This window comes from Mus musculus, chromosome 5, assembly GCF_000001635.26.
Source record: "Mus musculus strain C57BL/6J chromosome 5, GRCm38.p6 C57BL/6J".
NCBI lineage: Eukaryota > Metazoa > Chordata > Mammalia > Rodentia > Muridae > Mus > Mus musculus.
The window spans coordinates 39,080,064-39,104,601 of record NC_000071.6 but is presented as its reverse complement, the minus strand read 5'-3'; the positions used below and the strand labels follow the sequence as shown (position 1 = coordinate 39,104,601).

Here is a 24,538-nt window from a genome sequence, read left to right as displayed (position 1 = left end):
ATGGGACCCATTACGTTGGAAGCATGATGTTATTGTGCTTTGGACTAAATGCCGTGATAAGGTCTGCTTTCAGTAAGATTGTCCATAAGTGGCCCTTTCTAAGCAACAGCCTTCAGAATTTTACATTCTCATTATTATATTCCTCCACAGGCTTGAGGATAAGATTTTTTGGTTGTTTTTTTTTTTCTTAAATGTTTTGTCCCAAATTAATAGCAGTCTTGATTTCACCTTTCCATGGAAGCAATATAGACTTATTACAGACAATTTGAAAACTATAAAAAATGAGAGTAGGGAAAATATTCCAGACTAGAAACAGCCAGTATTAACATTATAACACACTCTGTCTGATTTGCTTTTTAAAACTATATTTATTCTTAAATTATTTGATTTTTGTTCAACATTACCTCGTGGATATTTCAAAGTATCATAAAATGTTTTCAAGACATTGAGCTGCTGTTGAGTGGCATGGGAATGGAGCACGTGATTTACTCAAACAGTTCTCTATTGAACGTGTAGAGAGAGCAGCATCCATCACTGCCTGCCAGTCTTGGATCCCACAGGATGCCAAGGAAAGAATATCAAGTGACACAGTGGGCCAGGAGCAAAGAAGAGTCTCCACCACCAGCCTTCTTTCAGAGAATCCCAGGTGACTAGTGACTTGTGTTAAGCTCCAGCAAATTTCCCAGAATCCAGTGCTTCAGCTCCCTCATCTCTGAAACAGTAAGCAAAGTCTACTCTGTAGGTTGTGAAAGAATTGAACTGAGTAACATCTGAAAAACAGTCTGCAAAGGTGCCCGACCTGTCAAATCACAATTACATTGTTGTCCTATCAAGAGAACAATGGTCGCTTTCCTATCTTTGGCTTTTAGTGGGCATACCCCTTTAATCAAATCATTGGCTCTATCTTGTTTACTTTAAATGCCTTGCTCACAATGGGAGCAAGAGGGACCTACCTTGATAATGAGTTCAGAGGCTGAAGCGTTTAGAGGCTGTACAGTGTGGTGTGGTGAGAAGTGTCTGGCTGTATTTGTGTTGCTGTGATAAACACCTCAGTGAAAAGATTTAGAAGACAAAAGGTTTTATTTGGTTTACAATCTCATGTAGTTGGTTTGTCATTTCAGGGAAGTCAAATCATCTAGGCACACCTGTACACAAGAGATGAGATCAAATAGGTGTATGCATACTTACTACTCAGTGCACGCCCTCTGCTCCTACTCAGTTCTGATCCATTTTCAGGCTGAGTCTTCCCACATCCATTAACCTATTCAAGACAATTCCTCAGGTGTGCCCACAGACTAATCTGCTCTAGAAAATTCCTCGATGAGACTCTTTCTACACTGTGACAAATGACAATTAAATGTAATCATCATGAAGAATGACTCCTAAAGCTATAAGTGCTAATACCCAATCTGTGAATATGATCTTATTTAGAAAATGGGTTTTACCCAAGTAATTTCATGATAACACCATCCTGGATTTAAAGTGGACCCTGTATCAATAGTAGTTATCCTATGTGATAATAGAGACAAAGATGGAGGCAATGTAGCTACAAGATAAGAAACTCATAGAACCACCAGAAAATAAATGAAGCAAAGAATCATCCTTTCTGAGAGCTTTTGCCAAAAACTCAGCCCTATTATCAACTTCATTTCTGAACTCTGGAACTATAAGAAAATATATCTTTGATTCTTTGTGGTTTGTGGTAATTTATAAGGAAGAATCTAGGAGATGGATCTATACATAGAAAAGGGTCCCTTAGAGAACTCCATGACATGCTCTGCATCTCCAGAGAGGTCCTATTGTAGGGAGGAAGGGAGGTTTTGGCATCACATAGGCAAAAATGGATGAATGGCCATCAGTGTCAGGAGACATACTTGGTGACTACTCTCTCTAGCAGTCTTGCATTTTAGCCCTATGGGTGTTAAAAGGAATCCTTTGCTCTTTGTCGGTCGTCATCCTTCCTTTCTTCCTTTTAGTTGCATGGAATGCAAGAGAGAAGCCCCGGTAACTACAATAAACTTGTTTTGCTTTCATCTTTAAACCCATCTCACATATCTGCTCAGAGGGCAAGAATGAACTTCTTTTTTATGAGGGAATAGATATATTTAACTGTGCACACACCTACCCTCATTTTCCCCGCTTCATGTTCTTGCACCTTGCTCTTAGATGGTTTCGTAAGGTGCCTGCCCTGACATGGGTTCCTGTGATCTCAGCATGGAATGCAGGGCATTTGCCTGGGGCTTAGTATTTGAAACTGTTTTATCTGTGTCTCTAAATGCTTACCCAACTACGTTTCTAATCCATCTCTTGTCTGGGGCTCCCTTAAAACTACCGTCCTCCTTCACCTGCAACTGGAAGTGCACTTCAAACCTCATGGCATTGTACCAGTAAACACTGAACAGTTAGTAACATGACAGCGTGGGTGTGAACTCTCATCCCATAAAATAACTAATAAAACTACAAAAGCAGAGTGATGCTTCATTGTGTCTTTATCCACTGTAGTTTTTATGCAATGGCAATTTTCCATTTGCAGAACTTTGCCTTTCCAAAGTCATCTATGCCTGCAACCTCTCATTATTTTAAAAGGAATGACTGACTTTAGTACTACTTGCTAAGTAAGGACAGTGATTCCATATTCCTAATTAATATCTGTTCAGCTGGATCATAATAACCTGGGAGGTACAAGTGGTAAATTTTAGTGGGTGATTCTTAACCCAGAGCTCTATGTATTAAGAGTTTCCTTAAAACACTCACACATGCACACACACACACACACACACACTCACTCATGCATCTCATGCATATATACAACATGTGCAAATGTACATATGCATATTGATTATATATTCACACATTCAAGTATATATGCACACAGATATGCACATATATAAAAGTATGTGCATATGCATTTATGCACATATGCACACATGTGCATGCACACATGTGCACATAAAGACACATGCATACATATGCAAAGGAGTACACGTGCATATACACACACACATACATGCTCACAATACCAACACACATGTATGTGCACATATACACATACATGTGCATATACATACAGCATACACACAGTTATTAAAGGAAATGTGTGCATCATTTACTTGTAGCCTTGTGTTTTGTGATGATATTAACATAAGTTCTCATAATGAACATCCACTTTCATGATGTTTACTTCTCAGCCCCAAGATAAATGCTTCCTGTATATCTGACCCTCAGTTCTTGAAGATGTGCCTGCACCTAAGTGCCTTGGAGGTGTGCAGGTAACCAACTTTAAAATGGATGCTACTTCAGAGCCCAGGCAAGACTTAAACAAAGATGTGAATGAGGCAAAAGAGAAAGACACCGTGCTGGCTTATCCTATCATTCCTTTCAGGTGGTATGGATACAACAACTTTTAAATGATAAAAGTATCATTCTTCTAACTCATTGTATTGGAAGTATGCAGGATATGTATGAAAAATGGCATATTTAATTGTTTATTTGTGGTTTTTAAATACTCGGCCTATGCTACGAAAGCCTATATTTTCTAGGATGTCCTCAGTATCACAAGGAATAATTTAATTAGCCTAGAATGTAGTAGAATGTCTCATCAAGCAGGATATGGCTTTGGGATTTAGTTCACAGTGGTTCTGAATTTGAGAAAGACCAGTGCTAGTTATCAGGACCTACCTCTTCTTATATGTATGAGACAGAAAACTATTTGGCAGAACATCCATGAAACCAAACAAGTTTATCATGGGTGTCTTAGGCAGAAGTTAGTTTGACTGGACTCAGTGGTCTGTGGAGAACACCAGTGATGGAGACACCAGGAAAGGCTGTGGGAGACATGACTGGGGGTTTTAGTAATTGAAATACAAGAGACATGATTGGCCCCCAAGGTTTTAGTTTTTCTATCCTACAAGTAAAAATGTAAATAAGCCTTCCTCCATAGAAGAAGAAAGCAGGGAGCACCAGAGATCACCACAGAGGAAAAAATGTGTGAGTGAATACAAGAAATGCCTGCAAAGTATGGGCATCAGTTTCCACAACTTCAGAGAAACACCATGGCATGGATATCAAAAGCCCCGGCTTAGGGATGCACCGCTTTGTAGTTAAAACCAACACCCAAGGTCAAGATAGAAGAAAGCTGGTAGCTACCATTGTTGAGGTTAGAACTGGATCAGATCAGAGCAGCAAGGGTCCTGGGAAGGGGAATTGAGGGTTGTACATTTGTGTTTCATCATGTCTAACAGATGGATTCATTGAAAGGGCATATTTTCTTCCACCAGCTCTCTTACCTTTACAAAATCTTAAACCAAGAACTACTTTCAACTTACCAAAGAAACCACACTGTCTAGAAATTTAGTGAAAATACTGGTGACTGGCTAGGATTATCTAGAAAGAAATACTTCCTGAATGACAGAAGGGGGTAATATGATGAGAATAAACCAAATGCATAATTCAAAGGCCAGAATTCAGATCATTTGATGTGCCGTCTGACACAATCGCTAGAGTGTTGGGAGAAAGCGGGTGCAAGCTCCAAACTACACATGAATAATTTAAGCAGCATAGAAGATAATGTACCACAGCCGTGAAGCCGGTAAGCGACCCGGCCAGGATTCAAATTCAGGACACTTCTACTTTAAAATTCCTATACTTGGCACTCAATTTCTGGCTGGAATGTCAATACACAGAGCTACCCAGAGACCATGCAGATGAAATTGTTAGCCGGCGCCTTCAGTTGTTCCTACTTCTGCTGCCAATTATTATGAGTGAGAGAGACATTTACTCTCTCAGAGTATGGAGGTCAGAAATCCCAAGTGGGTCACAGGATCAGGCTCCTTCTGAAGTCTCCAGGCACTAAGCTATGTCCATGACTTGACCAACTTCTATAAGCCATTTCTGCTGCCTAGCACACAGTCCCCATCGACTCCCTCTTCAGTACTTGTCACTCCAGCCTCTGCTTCTGCCTCTGCATCTCTTCGCTGTCAGATCCTCCTCTGCTTTCCTATAAGGATCCTTCTGATTCCTTTGAGCTCACCTGGATTAGCCTCTCTTGAGATCTTTAATCACATTTCTAAAGGCCCTCTCACCATGTAGCAAAAGGTACACATTCTGTGGATCGACACAGGAACATTTTTGGAGGGCCATTATGAATCAGCCAATCAGTCTTTATTGATTGACAGTAGCAGATCCGTTGTAGAACGTTTGCTTTTGTTTAAGGCTGGCAAGAGTTTAAAGTCTTCAATAGCAGTGAGATGTCATGGTTTCTTCCTGGCTCACTGCCCATCTGTGCTAAACAGAGCGTGTAGTTCAAAGTGCTGAAAGAGATAATGGGGAAGTCAATGCAAATGCCAACAGGACACACTGGTCTCTGAATGCTAGTGACTTCCAAATGGTCAGAAGTCCTGCCCCCGTAGTGCTACAGAATTGGTATGAGTGGAGAAAAGACTTCATCAAAGATCCAGGAACTTCAACCCTGGTCAGGGGCAGAGATCATTTTTCAAAGCTCTCTATATAACACCCAGCATTCTGTAAAAGGGAAGTAGCTAAAGGGAGTTTACTGTCCAAGTATGGTTTTCTTCTCCTACATTCAGGTGTGCATCTTCTATCAACTTTCAATACTTTAAGCAGCTCTGTGCCTCTGTTTCACCATCTATAAAATGGGAACTAATAGTTCTTCCTGTGGAGAATCTTCCAGGGAGACTGAAGTCTGCCTTGCTTCTTTTCACTTGCTATAGTAAATACCCTGACCTCTCATGGCTGCAAAGTCACAGAGACAAGTGCTATGGTCACACCACTTCCTCATCCCAAGAAGGAGAAAGCAGTGAAAGTCTACACTTACTCATCTATCACCCATTCATCTATAAAGTTGGGGATCCCAAGTCAGAGTATGTGCCACACAGAGTGGGCAGGTCTTCTCACCTCAGTTAATGTAGTCAAGAAACCTCCTGGGAGGCTTCTCAGAAGCCCATCTCCCATGTGACAACTCTATTGCAAATACTATTTATGTGAGATGTCAAATTCTGTGGTCTGGTAATACAAGTGGTTATGTGCTACCTAACCTGAGTGCTGGGAATTGAACTCCACTTCCCCACAAGAACAATAACCATATGCTCTTAACCACAGGACTATCTCTCTAACCCAGCAACCTATGGTATATGATACACAAACAATGCATTCTCTAATTCTGCTGTGTTGCAGTGTTAATGACTGAAATCACTCTGAGAAAAGCACTTTGTAGCGACACTTTCCTCAGTGCTCAGATCTTCCTTGCCTCTATGGTGACTTTATTATTGCCTCCTCCTGTTCAATCTTTCCTGTGGCATGCATCCCAGACTCCTCTCCTGCCTCCCTCACCATCCTACATGTCCTCCACAGTTACACTGTAGTTCTCAGTGCATAGGTGCATAGGTACTTCCTTTTGTGAGAAAAGCTCTCCCAGCCTGTGTCCACTTCACAACTCTTCAATCCTTGGAGCCTTCAGAATTTCTTTCTAAATAAGGCTCTTCTTTTTCTTCCTGCTTCTTATTTGGGAAAATAGGAAATGAAGGGATCCTGGAGAATTCTATAACAGCATAGACCATGTGTGTGGGGACATTGTTACAACTTCCCCGTTGTCTTTTTTTTCCCCCAGCACAGCCAGGAAGTGGGCAAGGCTAGTCCAGTATTCCTGGTCAGCCACAGGAGTCATGCTCAGTGTGACCTAAATGAAGCATTCCAGATATTGGGAGCTGATGGCTGGAAACTAGGCAGAGGCAAGGGAGTGGGCACAGGGAGCAACTGCCTCTTCCTGAACAATATTTATTTTAAAGCTGAGATTCAAGCCAGTTGAATCTGGATTAAAACCTCTAACTTTAGGACTGGGCAAGATAGATTATTCTATTTTCACTCTCTAAAGTGATTTCTAAAATGTGAAAAATACAATCATTTATATCTTTTGAAATTTTTAAATATATAAAACAAAATAATAAAATCCTAGTAGGACCTAATTCATTTATCTAATTTCAATGATTATCATCATCATTATTAAACTAGTATTAGAATAACAGGTTAGTTTATGCACTGTTGTAGTAATAAATATTGCTAAACATACACTGGTATAAAACAAAATTTTAAACACTGAAAACCATTCACTTGGGTTTTTCCCAATTTACATATTTTCTACCATACTACCCAGAATGACAGAAAGTTACAGCCATTATTAAAAATTATTCTTAAAATGTCAGGAACACATTTTAATATATGCTGCAGGAGTGACTTTCCAGCGTTCCACAGAAAATAAACTAATTGAAAGGAAGGAAGGAGCATGAAAAGAAATAACTTCCTTCAAACACAACATGAAAAGAGAACTGTTCTTCAAACATGTATGTGGTTCTGGCCCCAGAGCTTTTCCCATTTTCATTTCAATTTGGTAGCCTCAGATAGACAGAGAAGGGCACCTTCTGCTGTACTGAGGGGTGAGGAGGGGAGCAAATGTCACATTACAGGTGTTCTCTGCTCCTTCCTCCAAATGTTAGATCATAGACGGATAGGCAGCAATGTATTTCTGAGCTTAGAAAGCTTAAAAATTGCATTTTGAGAAGTGGAGAGACTTGGGTGCCATGGTAATTCTGGCATATTAATCTTAAATGTCACAGTATGTCTATGCTATGAGAGACAGCAGGGGCTGTTGTTACATTCAAGACTAGAGCTCACCACAGAAACAGGGGACCAGTCTTTGTCTCCTGACCCAAAGCTGATATCATTGAACTGGCTCGACTTCATGTATTTGTACTCCATTTAACATTCCTGGGAAACAGGGATGAGTAACCCAAATAGGGACAGCTGAATGTTCCCTGAGTCAGTTAAGAGCATCAAGGGACAGATTTTAGTGATGTAGATATGGCTGTGAGGTCACAGGCAGGCAATCCCAGAGACTCAGAGCTAATAGGTACTCCTTTTTCTACTTTGACTTCTCCTGAATGGCTTCCAAGGGATTGGAGAAAGATTTAGCTAGAGGATTCTGTTATTTGAGCAGTGGAATCATTTGACACAAGAGATGGAAAAAGACCAGAATGTGGCCCAAGAGACATAGCAAACTGCTGATGGCTTTAGTTAGGCCACATAAATGGATAAAATATCAAAAAAATTCCCCACATTATCCGGGCTAATGCATATCAAAGATCAAAGCTTGATATTTAGGAAGAAGTGAAGAAAACAAAAGCTGAGCCCAACTCAAATGGCTGACATACACCCAAGACAACTGCCATCTATCATGTTCCTTAAATCCTAATAGTATCCCAAAGAAGGGGAACCAGTGTTCTATCCAAAGAAGAGTTGTGTAATAAGACAGCTTTTAAAGCAACTCAGATTCTACTCAAGTCCTTGACCTCCTGTCCTGTGATTGAAGTGGCCTTAAAGCTAATATGGTTCCTATTTTCATTTTCTTTTTTTACTAATTTATATTTTATATACAATAAGCTGTTCAGATCCTAATGATAAAAAGTGAGGAAGCTTTGGCAAATGCATTTACACAAATCTCTCTACCATGTTGCAAGTGATTCCCATCCCTTTAGAACAATGGGGAAATTATTTTTGGAATCCTAAAAGAAAAATTTTTCGAACTAATATTTTATACCCAACCCTGATATCAAATGACCATATTTCCTAAGATAAAAGTAGAATTAAGACATTTTTGGATAAGTGAGAACAAAGATCTGAACAATGTTACAATGGGCAAACCAAAACCAGGCAATGAAAGGCTTAGTGGTGAAATACCTCTAAGAACAACAACAACAACAACAAAACCCCATTCAGTGCAAACAAGAAACAGTGATGATCCTAGGGTAATAGTCAAAGGAAGATGAATAAGTAATTACTCACCAGAGCAGAGAGGAATAAGTCAGACATTTTTAAGTCACATAATATCTTGTACAATAGGTCAACCCTGAGAGTTTTAGTTTTGGGAGGAACTCTGGGGTACATGAGTGAAAATACATGATGAAGACTAAGTTAACAAATGAGCCATGCCTTGAGTTTAAGAATTAAAGGCACCTGTTTAGATGAAAAGGCTTTCAGCAACTAGGTGAATCATCTGATTTCAATTCAACAAAATGAGGAGAAGTGACCCTATTGGCAGTTTTACAAGCATGAATGGAGGATGCTGTCTCATTGTTAAGACTCAGACAGCAAGAGATTTGATAAAGTATCTTTCAATGATTACCTGAATGGAAACCATGTGTTCTGTCTTCAGAACTGGACTCCCAACTCACACAGTGATCCAAAAGTCTTGTCTCTAGTCACTCTGCCCAAGGTTTTAAGACCTGAGGATTCACTGAATAATTTGCTCACAGAGTTTGCACTAGTTGCAACCCCAGGCACATTTGGTTTTAGTCTTCATCCTACATCGGCTAGTAACCTGGAAATTTTCCTCAAAATCACTCAGCTGCTGTTTTCAAACTTTCTGAGAAGAGGGGGTTTGATTTCTCCTGCATACCAAACCTCTGTTCTGGGCTTGCCACTTGGCGGGCATTCAATAATCAGAGCTCCCTCTCCCTCTACAAATCAGCTTCATCTATGATATAAAATTGCCTTGGCACATTACTGAATCAGACAGTTAAAATAAAAACTCCAGACATTGAATTGGATCCAGCTTCGATTGTACAAACTACCAACAGCTGGTTATTGAGGGGATGGTATGTGCCTGGCATTCCATCAGATGCTGTGAAGAAAATTAGCATTTCAGGACCAGAAGTATACGCCAAAAGAGGTCAAAGTGGCAGAAGGCATCAATGTGAAGAAAATTTAGGACCAGAGAATGTTAAAGGTGACCAACACTCTGGAATATTTCCACTTATAGACATACATTACATAGGGGTATCTAGGTAATTACAGTTAGACCAAAAGCATTACAATTACCACTCTAAGCAAGTTGTGATAGAAGACAATCCATAGAACTGCTTCTGGATATATCACTGTTTTAATGGACATCCTTTATTAGTTAAAACATTTATGGTGATCAATTATGGTGCAGACGCTTGGGCTATGAAACACCCATGAGCAAAGGGCCTCTGTTTTACAGGAAAATTCAGTTGCCCAGAGCTACGCCTTCTTGGGTATACCACGGCACCTTTGACTATATCTATCCAAATGGTACCCACAAAGCTTGTCACTAAGGCAGTTGTTGCTTATTGTCCACAAAGATAAAGGAAAAAACTGTGTTTGTGAGTCTTGTACAGTTACTGTTCATGTAGACTGCAAGATCAGAATGTACTGAGTTTTGGAAGTTTGGCTTAAGGGTGATTTTGGTGTACAAACTTGATAAAAATGAGGGAAGAATCATGATCAACCAATGTTTCTACCTAATATTGGTAGAATGTAAGCACGCTTTTTTAGTAGGACATGAACTTGAAACCAGTAGAAATAGCAATGAGAGGATTTTGAGGGGAAGACAACAACACACCAAGGATGCACACTATTTTTCTTGTCTGCTGCCTGCTGCTCCTGTCTACTGAAAGCTTCTATAGAAAGCTCCTGTATTTAGCAGTTCAACTACCTACTTAAAGAGGACTGTCTCAGGAAGGTCGTGCAATGTAAGACAATGCAATAGTGGCTGAGGATAGGGTTCTGTGCATAAAACCATAGTTGATATCCTTAGCACCCATTCAAAATCTGGGCATAGCAGCAGCCCCAGTACTGCTGGGAAGCGAAGAAAGACAAATCCCAGGGATCACTGGCTAGCCATTCTAACTGAAATGACTTCAGGGTCAGCAAGAGACCCTGTCTCAAAACCAATGTGGAGAACTGTAGAAGTGTGGTATTGAACGCTGATCTCCACAAACACACTTATAGTGAGAATTTTGGTTTCTTTAAAACCCCAGTTATGCAATTTGAATGTGGTTTTGTTTTAATCCCAGGTACAGGATAAGAGGCTGCTTCCCAGCTGCTGACTTTGATTTGCCTATCTTTCTACTAGGAGCATGATTTTTACCACTTGCATATAGTTTCTGTGAATGTGTGAAGTTTGTGATTCTGCAAATCTTTCAGAGGGTATAAATGCCAGAGGCCTAAAAGGCACAGCCCTTGCTCAGAGGAGGTGATGCATCCCCTCTGCTGGTGCTGGTTCCTGCTGCTGTGGTGTGTCAAGTGGTCACAAGCAAAGAGACTAGAAGAGATTGGCTATTCTAAGGACAAAGGTTAACATAGCCCCTAAGAACTTGACACCAGTAATCAGCAGGAAATAGTTTAAAGAGGTCTGGGCCCCCTTCTCCTCTAACCTTCCTTCTCTCCTACCTAGTGTTGGAGGATTGGAAGGGATTAGAGTGGAATAAGGGTTGGAAGGCCAGAGGTATAAGAACCTAGTAAAGGAGCCCTAAAAGGCATGCCTACACATGCCTGTGTGTACCTTGGCACTGTACCTTTTCTAGTGAAAGGGTATCAGTGCTTCTGTCTATGAAGACTGCAAGGTCTCTTGGCTCCCACTGGGCTGGGCACATTAGTTTCTTCTTGATCTCCTTCATCTCTTGTCCACACTTTGATGAAACCTCACTAACCTGCTTCATCCTGAGGCATCAGCCTCAGTGTTTGCTCGCAGGGCATCTTCTTCATACAAGCAGCTAGAGGGAGAAGGGGTGGAGGAAGAGAAGAGAAGGAAGAAAAGGAAGAGGAGGAGAATGTGTGAAGGAAGAAAAGCTTTCCTATGGAATATTTAATCCCAATTGTTCTATTCGCTTAACTACATCAAATCCTTGTCTTCAGAATGGTTCATCTTCAAACACTATCATACATCAGCATATGACTTTAGCAGGTGTGGGGGACAAAAACATTCTATCCATAAATAGCATAAAATATTGAAGAAATAGTCTCTCTGGTACCCTATTGCTGACGTTTCTACTTGCTGCAGGATATAGAGGCATGACAATGATGCCCTACCCAATAAATGACCATGTTTTGGAAATAAATTGAGCTTAAGTTTCTAACAAAATAATCAAAGACAGTGTACAATACAAGTTACTTTATTTAAATGTGACAAGCTTGAATTCAAATGTTGGGTCACTTGTTTACAAATTTTACAACGTTGAATTATCTTGATTCCTTTATCTTTGCTTTTAAATGAGAGTATAAACATTTATCTGACACCATTGTTTTCAAGATAAGTGATTGACATTTAAAGAACAAATATTCGATAAGAATCTATTTTTCTGATTTATGCCATGTTTTTACTTTTTATTTTTTACTTTTTTTTACTAACCTGTACTTCTTCATATATAAGTACAGAGTAGTCATAATTCTTAGATGTACACATGTTATGAATATAGATCTTAAACAGTTTATGAAGAGCAAAAAGTAAGAGAGATGAGAAGGTGAAAGAAAGGAGGAGGAGGAAAGGGAGAAAGAAAAGCAGGAGACGGAAAAAAAGAAGAAAAAAGAAGGAAGGGAAGATAAGAAGGGAGCGAGAAGGGGGAGTGGGCAATGTTAGGGGAGGAGAAGAAGAGCTCAAATTTCCTGAGGCATTATTCTAAAGCAGCCACTGAAATTTAGGATGTACCCCTTATTGCCTCATTACTACCAAGCATACTTCAAGAAAATAGAACCTCAAGACTATGAAACCAACCATGTAATACCCCCATACAACACTTTGGAAATACTCAAACCATGTCAGATACAGCAATTCTCCAGGAGTGGTGCTTGTTCTGAGGAAACAGTAGGAAAAGATTGGTGTGTAGGGCTCAGGCTTCAGGTGCAGATTCATATCCATTCCATTTCCAGATTCTCTGCATTCCTGTAACTTGGTTTAATGCCTGGAAACTGCCCATGGACACTTGGAAGACTTAATTTTCAAGTTTATATTTTGTTCCACAGAGGGAAGCATATGCTGTCAACTAAGAGAGAAGTTAACGTTTTGAGAAAACATCCTTGCTGACTCACAAAACCATGGTGGGATTTATTTTAATATCCCCTGTTCCCCGTGGACAGAATGCTATTAAGGAGTTCTATTAAGGAGAGGCTTCTTAGTGAAAGGCAAAGCAAGCTCCCGTGATTCTGCTCATTCAGCTAACAGGTAATCGCCTTCCTCGTGAGCCAAGAACCTTACTAAGCTTTGAGTTGTGGCTTTGTGAAGGCAACGATCCTGTCTAAACTTGATTAAATGGTGTTTATATTGAGAGGAGACATACAATGACCTGAGACATCATTGGAGGTTAACATGGGTTATACCAACTATAATCTCACTGTATCTAATTGCAGATATTCTCTGGACCAGCACTGATCTATATCCTATCCATAGTTTCTCTCATTTCCTTCATAGGTATCCAGTGAGGACTGGATCTATTACAATACTGATGGTCCTTACATCAATTATAAACATTGTGGAGAGCATGTTTATTATATGTCCAATAAGTACAACTTACAAGTGGCACAGAACCTGTTCAAAGCCAAAGATAAATACCATTAACTTTACAGTCAGAACATTGAGCAACATGTTTCAAAGACTATGGAGGCCAAAGATAGCCATGGGTATGACACGTGAGATGGGATACTTTTTGGTATCAAGATGTAAAATATAATTGGTGGACATTAAGGCCAAGAAAGGTAGCATAAACCAGATGAGTTGCACATGAAAATCATCTGTGAAGATAAAGGTTCCCCTAGATATGATGAAACCAGAAATTTGATGTTTCCATGACACTGTCTCAGCTGTGTCTCCTCTGTCATAATGCAGTCATGAACACCTGCCAATGTATAATGGACCCTTCAGAATCCAAACAAAAACTGTTCTTTGCCCCCCCCCCCACACACACACACACAAAGAATTGAGAACAATTAGGCGAGTCATACGATGCCCATTGTGTAAAGGAGCTGTGATGTCAAGTTTTGGCAAAGAAAAGGAGCCTTCTCTACAGCAACAAAGATCCACCTGTAAATATAAATCATACAGATTCATTCTTTCTTTCACTTATTCTCACCACATGTTCTGTGAGCATATATTTTGTGTCGTCTTTGTTTATCTATTTGATGGACTGTAAGCTGACTGAAGCATGTGTTTGGGGTTGGTAAGATGCCTTGTCTGTGGAACTGTAAAAGTATTTTAGATTGTACAAGGACTATGAGGAAGTGAGAATAACCAATTAGGTGCAGACAGTGGGAGAGAAAGCCCTTTCCATGTGTGCTCATAAAAACCTTCTTGCAGAAGATGGGCTTGCAGGCTCAATGACTGAAGGAGTCAGCCATGTCCCAAGGAAAAGTAAGATCAAGAGAAAGAAGAAAGAAGAAAGTATTGGGAGATAAAATGATCTGGACATAAGTACTAAGGGACAGGAGGCATGTACTATTGGAAAGTGTATGCGCTTTTAGGGGGGAACGATGAACCTTATTGAGAAGTGATGATTTTCTTCATTTGTGTGCTCATAAATGAGTCCATCCGAGGGTTCCAAGGCCAAAGACCCTCATATGGCTCGGATTAAACTCATGTGTCACAATGGAAAACAAAGACACGGATATGAGAGATGGCCTGGGGAACATGGGAGTTGGAGGTAAATAGGGTAGGTAAAAATTACCAGAATATATTATATACATGTTTGAGATTATCAAGCAATGAATTGAATAAATACAATTTCAAATAAATCAAAAACTAGCTCTTGCATTTCAAGGGCTGTGTGCACACACAGGTCAAATTTTATTCTGGGAACAAAGCAGAATCATTGGGAGATTTTTAAACATTGTGAGGGAATGATAACAATCCAGTGGAAACTTAAAACAAAGCCTGCAACTATAGACTGTAGGGTGAGAAAGAAGTCAGAAATCATTTTTACTACTCAAGGGTCTAGATAGCATTGGTCTGGACAAGGGCAGATCAGCAGAGATGAGACAACATGAATCAATTCATGGATTTTGGGAGCAAGGAAGAGATGTAGCCAAGAACAACTGCTGTGTTTGCCGTGAGCTCCATGTAGTGGTCCTACCATGTTGGAGAAAAGGCCTCTGTCAGGTAGGCTTGCAGCTAACATTCCTTCAGCTAGCTGAGTAGAACAGTCAACTGGGCTGTAATAAAATTCTTTGGCCCAGAAGAGTTCTTGAAGCTAAAGATACAAACTGTGGAGTCATCAGCTTCTTGGGGTTATTTAAAGCTATAGGTAAAGATGAGACCACCTAGGGAAGAATGTAAATAGAAGTCAGGAAGACACTCTGGGTGCTTAGCAGGGGAGAAATGAAAAGGAGCAGTTTTTCCCATTAGGTTGCCCAGCAAAAAATTCTTCCTGGAAGTTAAGGGGGAAATCTTTTCTTTAAAAGCACCTCTGTCACAATTCAGGAAAACAACCAGAGCTATACTATAGAAGAGAAAATACTATGTGCAAGAGAGAGAGGAAATTATAGAAAAGACTAGCACATGGGAAGGAGACAGGAAATAGGCTACATTATAGAAGAGACTAGCACACCAGAGAGAGAGGAAGTAAACTGTGGTAGAGAAAACTACATGAGAGAGAGGGAATGTCCAGGAGAACCATATCCAGAAAGAGGGGAACCAGCCACTTGGGAGAAGGGCCTCTTGCTGTTCACAACTACATTCTCTCTTCAACTTTAGTTTTAGAATTACTAAAAAGAGAGGGAAAAGAAAATATTTCTTTTCCTCTCTTCCTCTGTCTTCCTCTGAATACAAAATCTTAAACACAGGAACATGCATACGCAGACACCCATATACACACAAACATACAGACACATATACAAGCACACACAAACACACACAAACACACACAAGTATGTGTGCTCACACACACACACTACCAAATATTAGTGACAGAAAGCATCAGATCTGGGAGCTATCAAAGGCCTTGTAACAACTTTAAGGTAGCCAGAAAAGCATCAAAAATGGAAGTGGGAAAGAGTTGTGACCAAGAAAGAAACCATCACAGAGAGCCAGAACAACTCCAGAAGCCACACTCTGTCTCTTCTCATTATCAAAATACTGTCAGTTGAGACTCAGATAAGACAAACAACAAACCAAAAGTCAAGCATCTTGGGAGAAAGAGTAGACCAGTGTGGAAAAAGTGAAGGGAGGGACTGAATACAACCTTGTCTGCTCACAAAGACTGCAAACAGCCACAAGAGTTAAGCAGTTTCAACATGGTCCCCTGACTGCCAGGAAAAAAGTGACCGACTCAGCACATCCTAGAGCATGTGACTTCCTGAGATGTGAAAGTATAAAAATGACCTTAACGAAAAAGTTTATGACAATACTGGAAACATTTGTCTGGATTTTTTTCTACTCTTAACCACTCGCCGTTTTCAACTACATACCTTCATAATTCTGAATCAGGGAAATTCTAAAGAATGTGGAGCTTAGGACTGGAGAGATGGCTGAGTTACAGTAAGAGAACTTGCTGCTCTTGAAAAGGAGACCTTGGTTGAATTCCCAGAACAAACATGGCAGCTCACAACTACTTATGATTCCAGTTCCAAGAAATCTGAAGTCGACATACACACACACACACACACACACACACACACATATATACATATATATGAATACTGGAGTTATTCGTGTGATCGAGAAATGAGGAGGATTTATCCCAAAATATGGTCATTTCCCCCTACTTATCATGGGACTATTTTAATTTCCCTTAATGGAAAGATCAGTTCAGATGATTGTCTCCAAAATTCAGGTCACAATCTCCAACCCACCGAACATGCTGTTTACAATGAAAAACACCAAGTTCTTTAAGGAAATGTTTTTCAAAGTGGCTATTAACTGATCAGTTCATGAGTAAATGTAGCTATAAAGTCACAGAGCTTCTCCAAAGCAAAATATAGCTTCTTACTCTAGGTCCTGGTGTTTTTCCCTCAGGGTATAAAATACAGAGTCACAGTCATTAGTCACATGTCCCTGTGCAAGTGACTCTCAACAAATTACTATGTAGAGGAAGAGGGCCAGGAACAGAAAGGAGGTATCAATATATTGGTGAGAGTGACAACAGACAATTCGTGGGCTTATAAGGAGTAAATGAGTTGAATAAGTATAAAATACTAAAAACTGTGATTCATCAAGGTAGGCTATGTTTATTATCCACTTGTGTAACTAATTAAGGGAGGTACGGGAATTAGGAGATTGCTACCAACAATAAGAGACACGCCTAGTTATCAACTACAAAACCCTGTGCCCTGTGTACTACTCTTCTCTCATATTTGTATCACCCATTCTCTTATTCTCAGCTTCCGGTTTATTGTTGCCCTGCCTGGTTAACCTTAATTGCCTACTTGGCAGAGCAATCATCCATCCTGACCAAGTAGGTTTCATTCCAGGGATGCAGGGTTGGTTTATTTTATGGAATTCCATCAACATATCTACTATATAAACAAACTCAAAGACAAAAACCACATGATCATCTCTTTAGATCAGGAGAAATCATTTGACAAAGTCTAACACACATTCATGATAAAAGTCTTGGAAAGATCAGGGATTCAAGGCCCATAACTTAACATGATAAAAGCAATCTACAGCAAACCAGTAGCCAGCATCAAAGTAAATGGTGAGAAGCTGGAAGCATTCCCACTAAAATCAGGGACTAGACAAGGCTGCCCACTTTCTCCCTACCTATTCAACATTGTACTTGAAGTCCTAGCCAGAGCAATTCGACAACAGAAGGAGATCAAGAAATACAATTTGGAAAGGAAGAAGTCAAAATATCACTCTTTGCAGATGATATGATAGTATATATAAGTGACCCTAAAAATTCCACCAGAGAACTCCTAAACCTGATAAACAGCTTTGGTGAAGTAGCTGGATATAAAATTAACTCAAACAAGTCAATGGCCTTTCTCTACACAAAGAATAAACAGGCTGAGAAAGAAATTAGGGAAACAACACCCTTCTCAATAGTCACAAATAATATAAAATATCTCGGCGTGACTCTAACTAAGGAAGTAAAAGATCTGTATGATAAAAACTTCAAGTCTCTGAAGAAAGAAATTAAAGAAGATCTCAGAAGATGGAAAGATCTCCCATGCTCATGGATTGGCAGGATCAACATTGTAAAAATGGCTATCTTGCCAAAAGCAATCTACAGATTCAATGCAATCCCCATCAAAATTCCAACTCAATTCTTCAACGAATTAGAAGGAGCAATTTGCAAATTCATCTGGAATAACAAAAAACCTAGGATAGCAAAAACTCTTCTCAAGGATAAAAGAACCTCTGGTGGAATCACCATGCCTGACCTAAAGCTTTACTACAGGGCAATTGTGATAAAAACTGCATGGTACTGGTATAGAGACAGACAAGTAGACCAATGGAATAGAATTGAAGACCCAGAAATGAACCCACACACCTATGGTCACTTGATCTTCGACAAGGGAGCTAAAACCATCCAGTGGAAGAAAGACAGCATTTTCAACAATTGGTGCTGGCACAACTGGTTGTTATCATGTAGAAGAATGCGAATCGATCCATACTTATCTCCTTGTACTAAGGTCAAATCTAAGTGGATCAAGGAACTTCACATAAAACCAGAGACACTGAAACTTATAGAGGAGAAAGTGGGGAAAAGCCTTGAAGATATGGGTACAGGGGAAAAATTCCTGAACAGAACAGCAATGGCTTGCTCTGTAAGATCGAGAATTGACAAATGGGACCTAATGAAACTCCAAAGTTTCTGCAAGGCAAAAGACACCGTCAATAAGACAAAAAGACCACCAACAGATTGGGAAAGGATCTTTACCTATCCTAAATCAGATAGGGGACTAATATCCAACATATATAAAGAACTCAAGAAGGTGGACTTCAGAAAATCAAATAACCCCATTAAAAAATGGGGCTCAGAACTGAACAAAGAATTCTCACCTGAGGAATACCGAATGGCAGAGAAGCACCTGAAAAAATGCTCAACATCCTTAATCATCAGGGAAATGCAAATCAAAACAACCCTGAGATTCCACCTCACACCAGTCAGAATGGCTAAGATCAAAAATTCAGGTGACAGCAGATGCTGGCGTGGATGTGGAGAAAGAGGAACACTCCTCCATTGTTGGTGGGATTGCAGGCTTGTACAACCACTATGGAAATCAGTCTGGTGGTTCCTCAGAAAACTGGATATAGTACTACCGGAGGATCCAGCAATACCTCTCCTGGGCATATATCCAGAAGATGCCCCAACTGGTAAGAAGGACACATGCTCCACTATGTTCATAGCAGCCTTATTTATAATAGCCAGAAGCTGGAAGGAACCCAGATGCCCCTCAACAGAGGAATGGATACAGAAAATGTGGTACATCTACACAATGGAGTACTACTCAGCTATTAAAAAGAATGAATTTATGAAATTCCTAGCCAAATGGATGGACCTGGAGGGCATCATCCTGAGTGAGGTAACACATTCACAAAGGAACTCACACAATATGTACTCACTGATAAGTGGATATTAGCCCAAAACCTAAGATACCCAAGATATAAGATACAATTTCCTAAACACATGAAACTCAAGAAAAATGAAGACTGAAGTGTGAACACTATGCCCCTCCTTAGAAGTGGGAACAAAACACCCTTGGAAGGAGTTACAGAGACAAAGTTTGGAGCTGAGATAAAAGGATGGACCATGTAGACACTAGCATATCCGGGGATCCATCCCATAATCAGCTTCCAAATGCTGACACCATTGCATACACTAGCAAGATTATGCTGAAAGGACCCTGATATAGCTGTCTCTTGTCAGAGTATGCCTGGGCCTAGCAAACATAGAAGTGGATGCTCACAGTCGGCTATTGGATGGATCACATGGCCCCCAATGAAGGAGCTAGAGAAAGTACCAAAGAAGCTAAAGGGATCTGCAACCCTATAGGTGGAACAACATTATGAACTAACCAGTACCCCAGAGCTCTTGACTCTAGCTGCATATGCATCAAAAGATGGCCTAGTCGGCCATCACTGGAAAGAGAGGCCCATTGGACACGCAAACTTTATATGCCCCAGTACAGGGGAACGCCAGGGCCATAAAAGGGGAGTGGGTGGGTAGGGGAGAGGGGGTGGGTGGCTATGGGGGACTTTTGGTATAGCATTGCAAATGTAAATGAGCGAAATACCTAATAAAAAATGGAAAAAAAAAAGACACAGGTCAGTACCTGTGTTTGGATAGAACCCAAGGGAACTTCCTGCCACGGTGTGTTTGCTAGCCCAGTGTGAGCTACGACATTTTTTTTTTCCCAAAAAAGAATTGCCCTGCCTATTTTTGCCTTAATAGTGAGTTTCTTTGTGTGACACTGAGACATTCTTTCTTTCTGACAGAATGAAGTAGGACTCAGCTGGCCTCAAGCCCTCAGATGATAACATTGAAGTCCCCAGTTGCTTGTGAAATGCTAACACTCTGAAGTTTGGGCAAAATACACACACATAAAAGCTATCAATATTTTAAAATAATTCTGACGAATTGGCTTTGTCAATCATTGATTGTGTTTTCTTTTTCCTAAGTTAACTGGAATGAAGCCGAACATGGATCTCAACTTCATACTGTGTCGGGGAGCTTCATGGGCCATGGTATCCCCCCCTTTATAATCCTCCAAAGGAATGTTAATTAGTAAGCAGGAAGTTAGGAGAAAAAGAAACTTTTCAAAAAAAAAAGCGCCGGGCGGGCGTGGTGGCGCACGCCTTTAATCCCAGCACTCGGGAGGCAGAGGCAGGCAGATGTCTGAGTTCGAGGCCAGCCTGGTCTACAAAGTGAGCTCCAGGACAGCCAGGGCTATACAGAGAAACCCTGTCTCGAAAAAACCAAAAAGAAAAAACAAACAAACAAACAAACAAACAAAAGCAAGTGGGGAATACTTTTTTAAACAGTCTCTTCTCTTGCACAGAAGTTGACAGACTCTATTGGAAGATGTTGTTTACACAGACTCCAGCTGAGGTTCTGCTGGGTTACAGTTAGCAGAGTCAATAGCAGAGCTTCACAAGTTCAGGTAGAAGCCTGGGTCAAGTGGAGAGTTCAGAAAACCTGGTCTGTAATGGAAATTTTGCCATTGTTCTTGAGCCTCCCACCCATGTCTGGACAGTAGACTTGATGTTGGATCAATAAGCAAAACAAGAACACCCATCTATGTTCCTTGGTAAAATGAGGACATTATTGCCCATGTCTAAGTCTCTCTGAAAATTAAGCAGACTAATTAATGCAAAATTTCTGTGGTATCTCGGGATTTAAGGTGTTGCCTTCCTGCCCCTTGCCCAAATCAAATTTTAAAGTCAATTTCATGTTGGAACATTCAAAGCAGCCTCCTTGAGGATTATGAATTCTATTAATATTTGTCTCTCAAATAAAAGAACAATTGGGGGTAAAATTGCACTCTGAAAAATCCATTTTAAATGAATGAGAGTGGAGCAGTAAATAATGAAGAAGAATGTAGACAGATTCAAAAAGAGACTTGGGCCATTTTGCTGCTAATAGGTGCCACAGACAGTTCATTACTGATAAATGCAGAATAATGATGTCCTTAATGAGTCTTTTCACGCACAAATTCATCATAAAACAAGAGGATGAGGTAAAACAAAAAGTCTTTGAATAGCATTCATGCAGCAATAAAACCAAAAATCATTTTATGTCCCTAAAAAGGGGCTGCAGATTTTAAGGACAGCCTCCTGAGAGTCTCTTCCTTGTGTCCCAACTTAATAGCTTTTCTTCTAATATCTCAGAGGTAAATTTCAACCTCTTATACAAATTGGGACACATGGAAGAACGTAGGTGAGACAGCTCTGAGGTGTGTGCTCCAGAGCCTCTGTGCGCCTTGACCAGCCATTTGACCTTGGGTGCTGGTTCTCTCTCTAGCAATATGAAAATACACTTCCAAGTGCCTCAACTCCCATTGGTGTTGGCAACTGAACAATGTCTTTTGTATGTTTATATGCGCAAGTCCTAATGTCCCAGTGCTTCACTTGCGTCTGGGCTGTATGTGGAAATAAAACCTGGAATCAATCAATTTATATCAAGTGAGCAGTAGGTTGTCCCCTTATCTAATGACAAATCATAAAAAGAGATCAGGCCATACACACCCCTAAGAAGATGAGCTTATGAAGGCACAACACAACTGTCTGAAAGCCAAGAGGGGATGGGCTTGGGTTAATACACTCTACACACCTTGATTTGTACGTTCATGCTCTAGAACTGTAAGAGCACAAATTACTGCTTCAGCCTCAGCCAACTAACACAGTTGGGTGCTCAAAAGTTAGACCTAAATTTTAGCACACTAACTACTCAAGTGGTAACTACTCCTTAAGCCTTTGTCACTTATCAGTGAAGAACTCAGTTGAACATGTTGAGAGAAGGAAAAAATTCTTTGAATTAGGACAAAAATCTACCTCAGCTTTGAAGATTATGGCTACCTCTGTACCTTGCACTCTATGTGTATTTAAGAAAGGTCTTTCTGAGCAACCCTCCAAATCATGGACTTGGTGAAAGCTCTGGATGCAAAGCAAGTTGACCTTACTTCAGATCACTACAATTTCATATCATTAGGTGGCAAAATATTTGGTACCCACCCTGAAATTTGAGCACCTGGATGTGTATACATACATACTATCTGATCTTCTTTCCTAAGAGTAGAAGTGACTCTGGATAGGACATTAACTTAGTTATGCAGTGTAGTTAGGTCCAGCTACTTGGAAAACATGACAGAACAATCACTGCTATGGCAACCTTACATCATAGAGAGAAACTCTGTTCTCCTGAGGGAGAGTGCCCCCTCCTGCCCTGGAGGAGTAAGCCACTATGAGTAAGTCATTGTCTGCTGGGGGTCAAGTGATGGGGACCTACGGCTGGCTTCAAGACTTTGGAACACCTCTTACCTGAATGTCAGCATGAAAATAGCTCATCCCACAAACACAATGAACTGAATTCTTCTAAGCAATAAAAGGGGACAGTCAGCACCCAATAAAGTCATTGTTTTGGTCAGCAGTTCGACTTTAGCATGCTGAAAGAACACACTGTACCTACATATGAACTCATTACCTTCAGATGTGATTGTAAATGGCTGCCAGTCTAGTCTGTGATTTATGGTACATCATTATTACAGAAACGGGAGACTTATACAAGGTTGTATACCATATATCCAGTCACACACACGCACACACACACACACATACACACGCACACACACACACACATATACACACACACACACACACACACACATATACACACACACACAGCTATCCACACACCACCTTAGTACTTGTCTTATCTCACCACAACTTTTCTTTCTTTTGCAAAAAAAAAAAAAAAAGCTAATAAAAGAAGTCTTCTTCTGCTTTTTCTTACCATGAAAGAAACATTTCTTATAGATGTTTAAGTATAGGACCCTTTGCTGTCACTGAGCAGACTCAGTTATAAAACATCATTAGGGAAATGGGCATTAACCATGAGAAAGATTCTCTATCAAGACCAAATTCTAGCAGGCTGTCCATGGATATCTTGTCTTTGTAAGCAGTAAAAAAAAATTAAACAGTAAAATGTAGCCCTGATATTTCCCATCAGAACCTCACTATCATTTGATATCTCTAAGTTTCCATGATAAAATGGAAGCAATGTCACATCACAAGATAGCTTTTAAGAAGCACATGTCCTAAAGTTCACATTTAAAGTGCATTTTACATCAAGTTCAGTGGTTGTTTCTGTATAGCTACATGCTTGGGAATACACCACCTAATTTTCAAGCATTCTCAAAAGCCCTTAAAGAAGTGTTCTTCCAATCCAGGAGTGACCCTGTATCTACCTGTCCCCACTCTATGAAAGCTTTTATATGCTCCAGTTTTTATGCATTTGCCTACTTTGGATATTTTACATATAAAGTCTTAAGCCATAAGGTCTTTTGTATCTGGTTTTTTTTTCACTAGACACCATGTATGCAAGCTTCATCCACATTGCAGCCACATGACATTTTTGTGGTGGAAAAACCTTGAGAACTACACAGATCATTTCTATCTTATGCAAGATAAATACTCCCTTCCCTAACAGTCTTAGCTAGATACCAATCAACCTCTTCTTACAATCTTCCAAATATTGGAAATCTTCCAAGTCTTGTTATTGGAAAAGGCAGACTCTGCACATTGCTATAATATTGATTAATTGAAAATAGATACCCCTTGAGTTTAAGGAGTATCTAACCATCTATGGCTCAGAAGATGGAACATTAAAAAACTAAACATGACTGATCCCTAAAACCGATGGGGTTTTTTGGTTGGTTGGTTAGTTGGTTAGCTGTTTGGATGGATAGTTGGTTGGATGGTTAGTTGGCTGGCTGGCTGGCTAATTGGATGGATGAATGGATGGATGGATGGATAGATAGGTGGATGGATGGATGGATGGATGGATGGATGATTAGCTAGTTGGTTGAGTGGATGGATAGATGGGTAGATGGATAGATGGGTAGATGGATAATTAGCTAGTTGGTTAGGTAGTTGAGTTTTCCAAGCTAGATATAGTAGAAACACCTGTAATTCCAGTGATGGAGAAGGGAAGACAAGAAGATTCAGAGTATTTGCTGGCCAGTTCATTTATATCAATGATTGAGCTTCTAATTAATGTTGAGACCCAGTTTCAAAAAC

At 40.1% G+C, this 24,538-nt stretch overlaps 1 long non-coding RNA gene across 1 annotated transcript; it reads right to left on the bottom strand.

Annotated features, from left to right (window-relative positions):
* Window positions 1-5,141: 5,141 nt before the first annotated feature.
* Window positions 5,142-22,586, bottom strand: Gm46937. The gene is made up of 2 exons (XR_001785040.1): window positions 22,475-22,586; window positions 5,142-5,309 (listed from the first exon to the last, which is right to left on the bottom strand). It is a non-coding gene; the product is annotated as a predicted gene, 46937 (long non-coding RNA).
* Window positions 22,587-24,538: the final 1,952 nt, after the last annotated feature.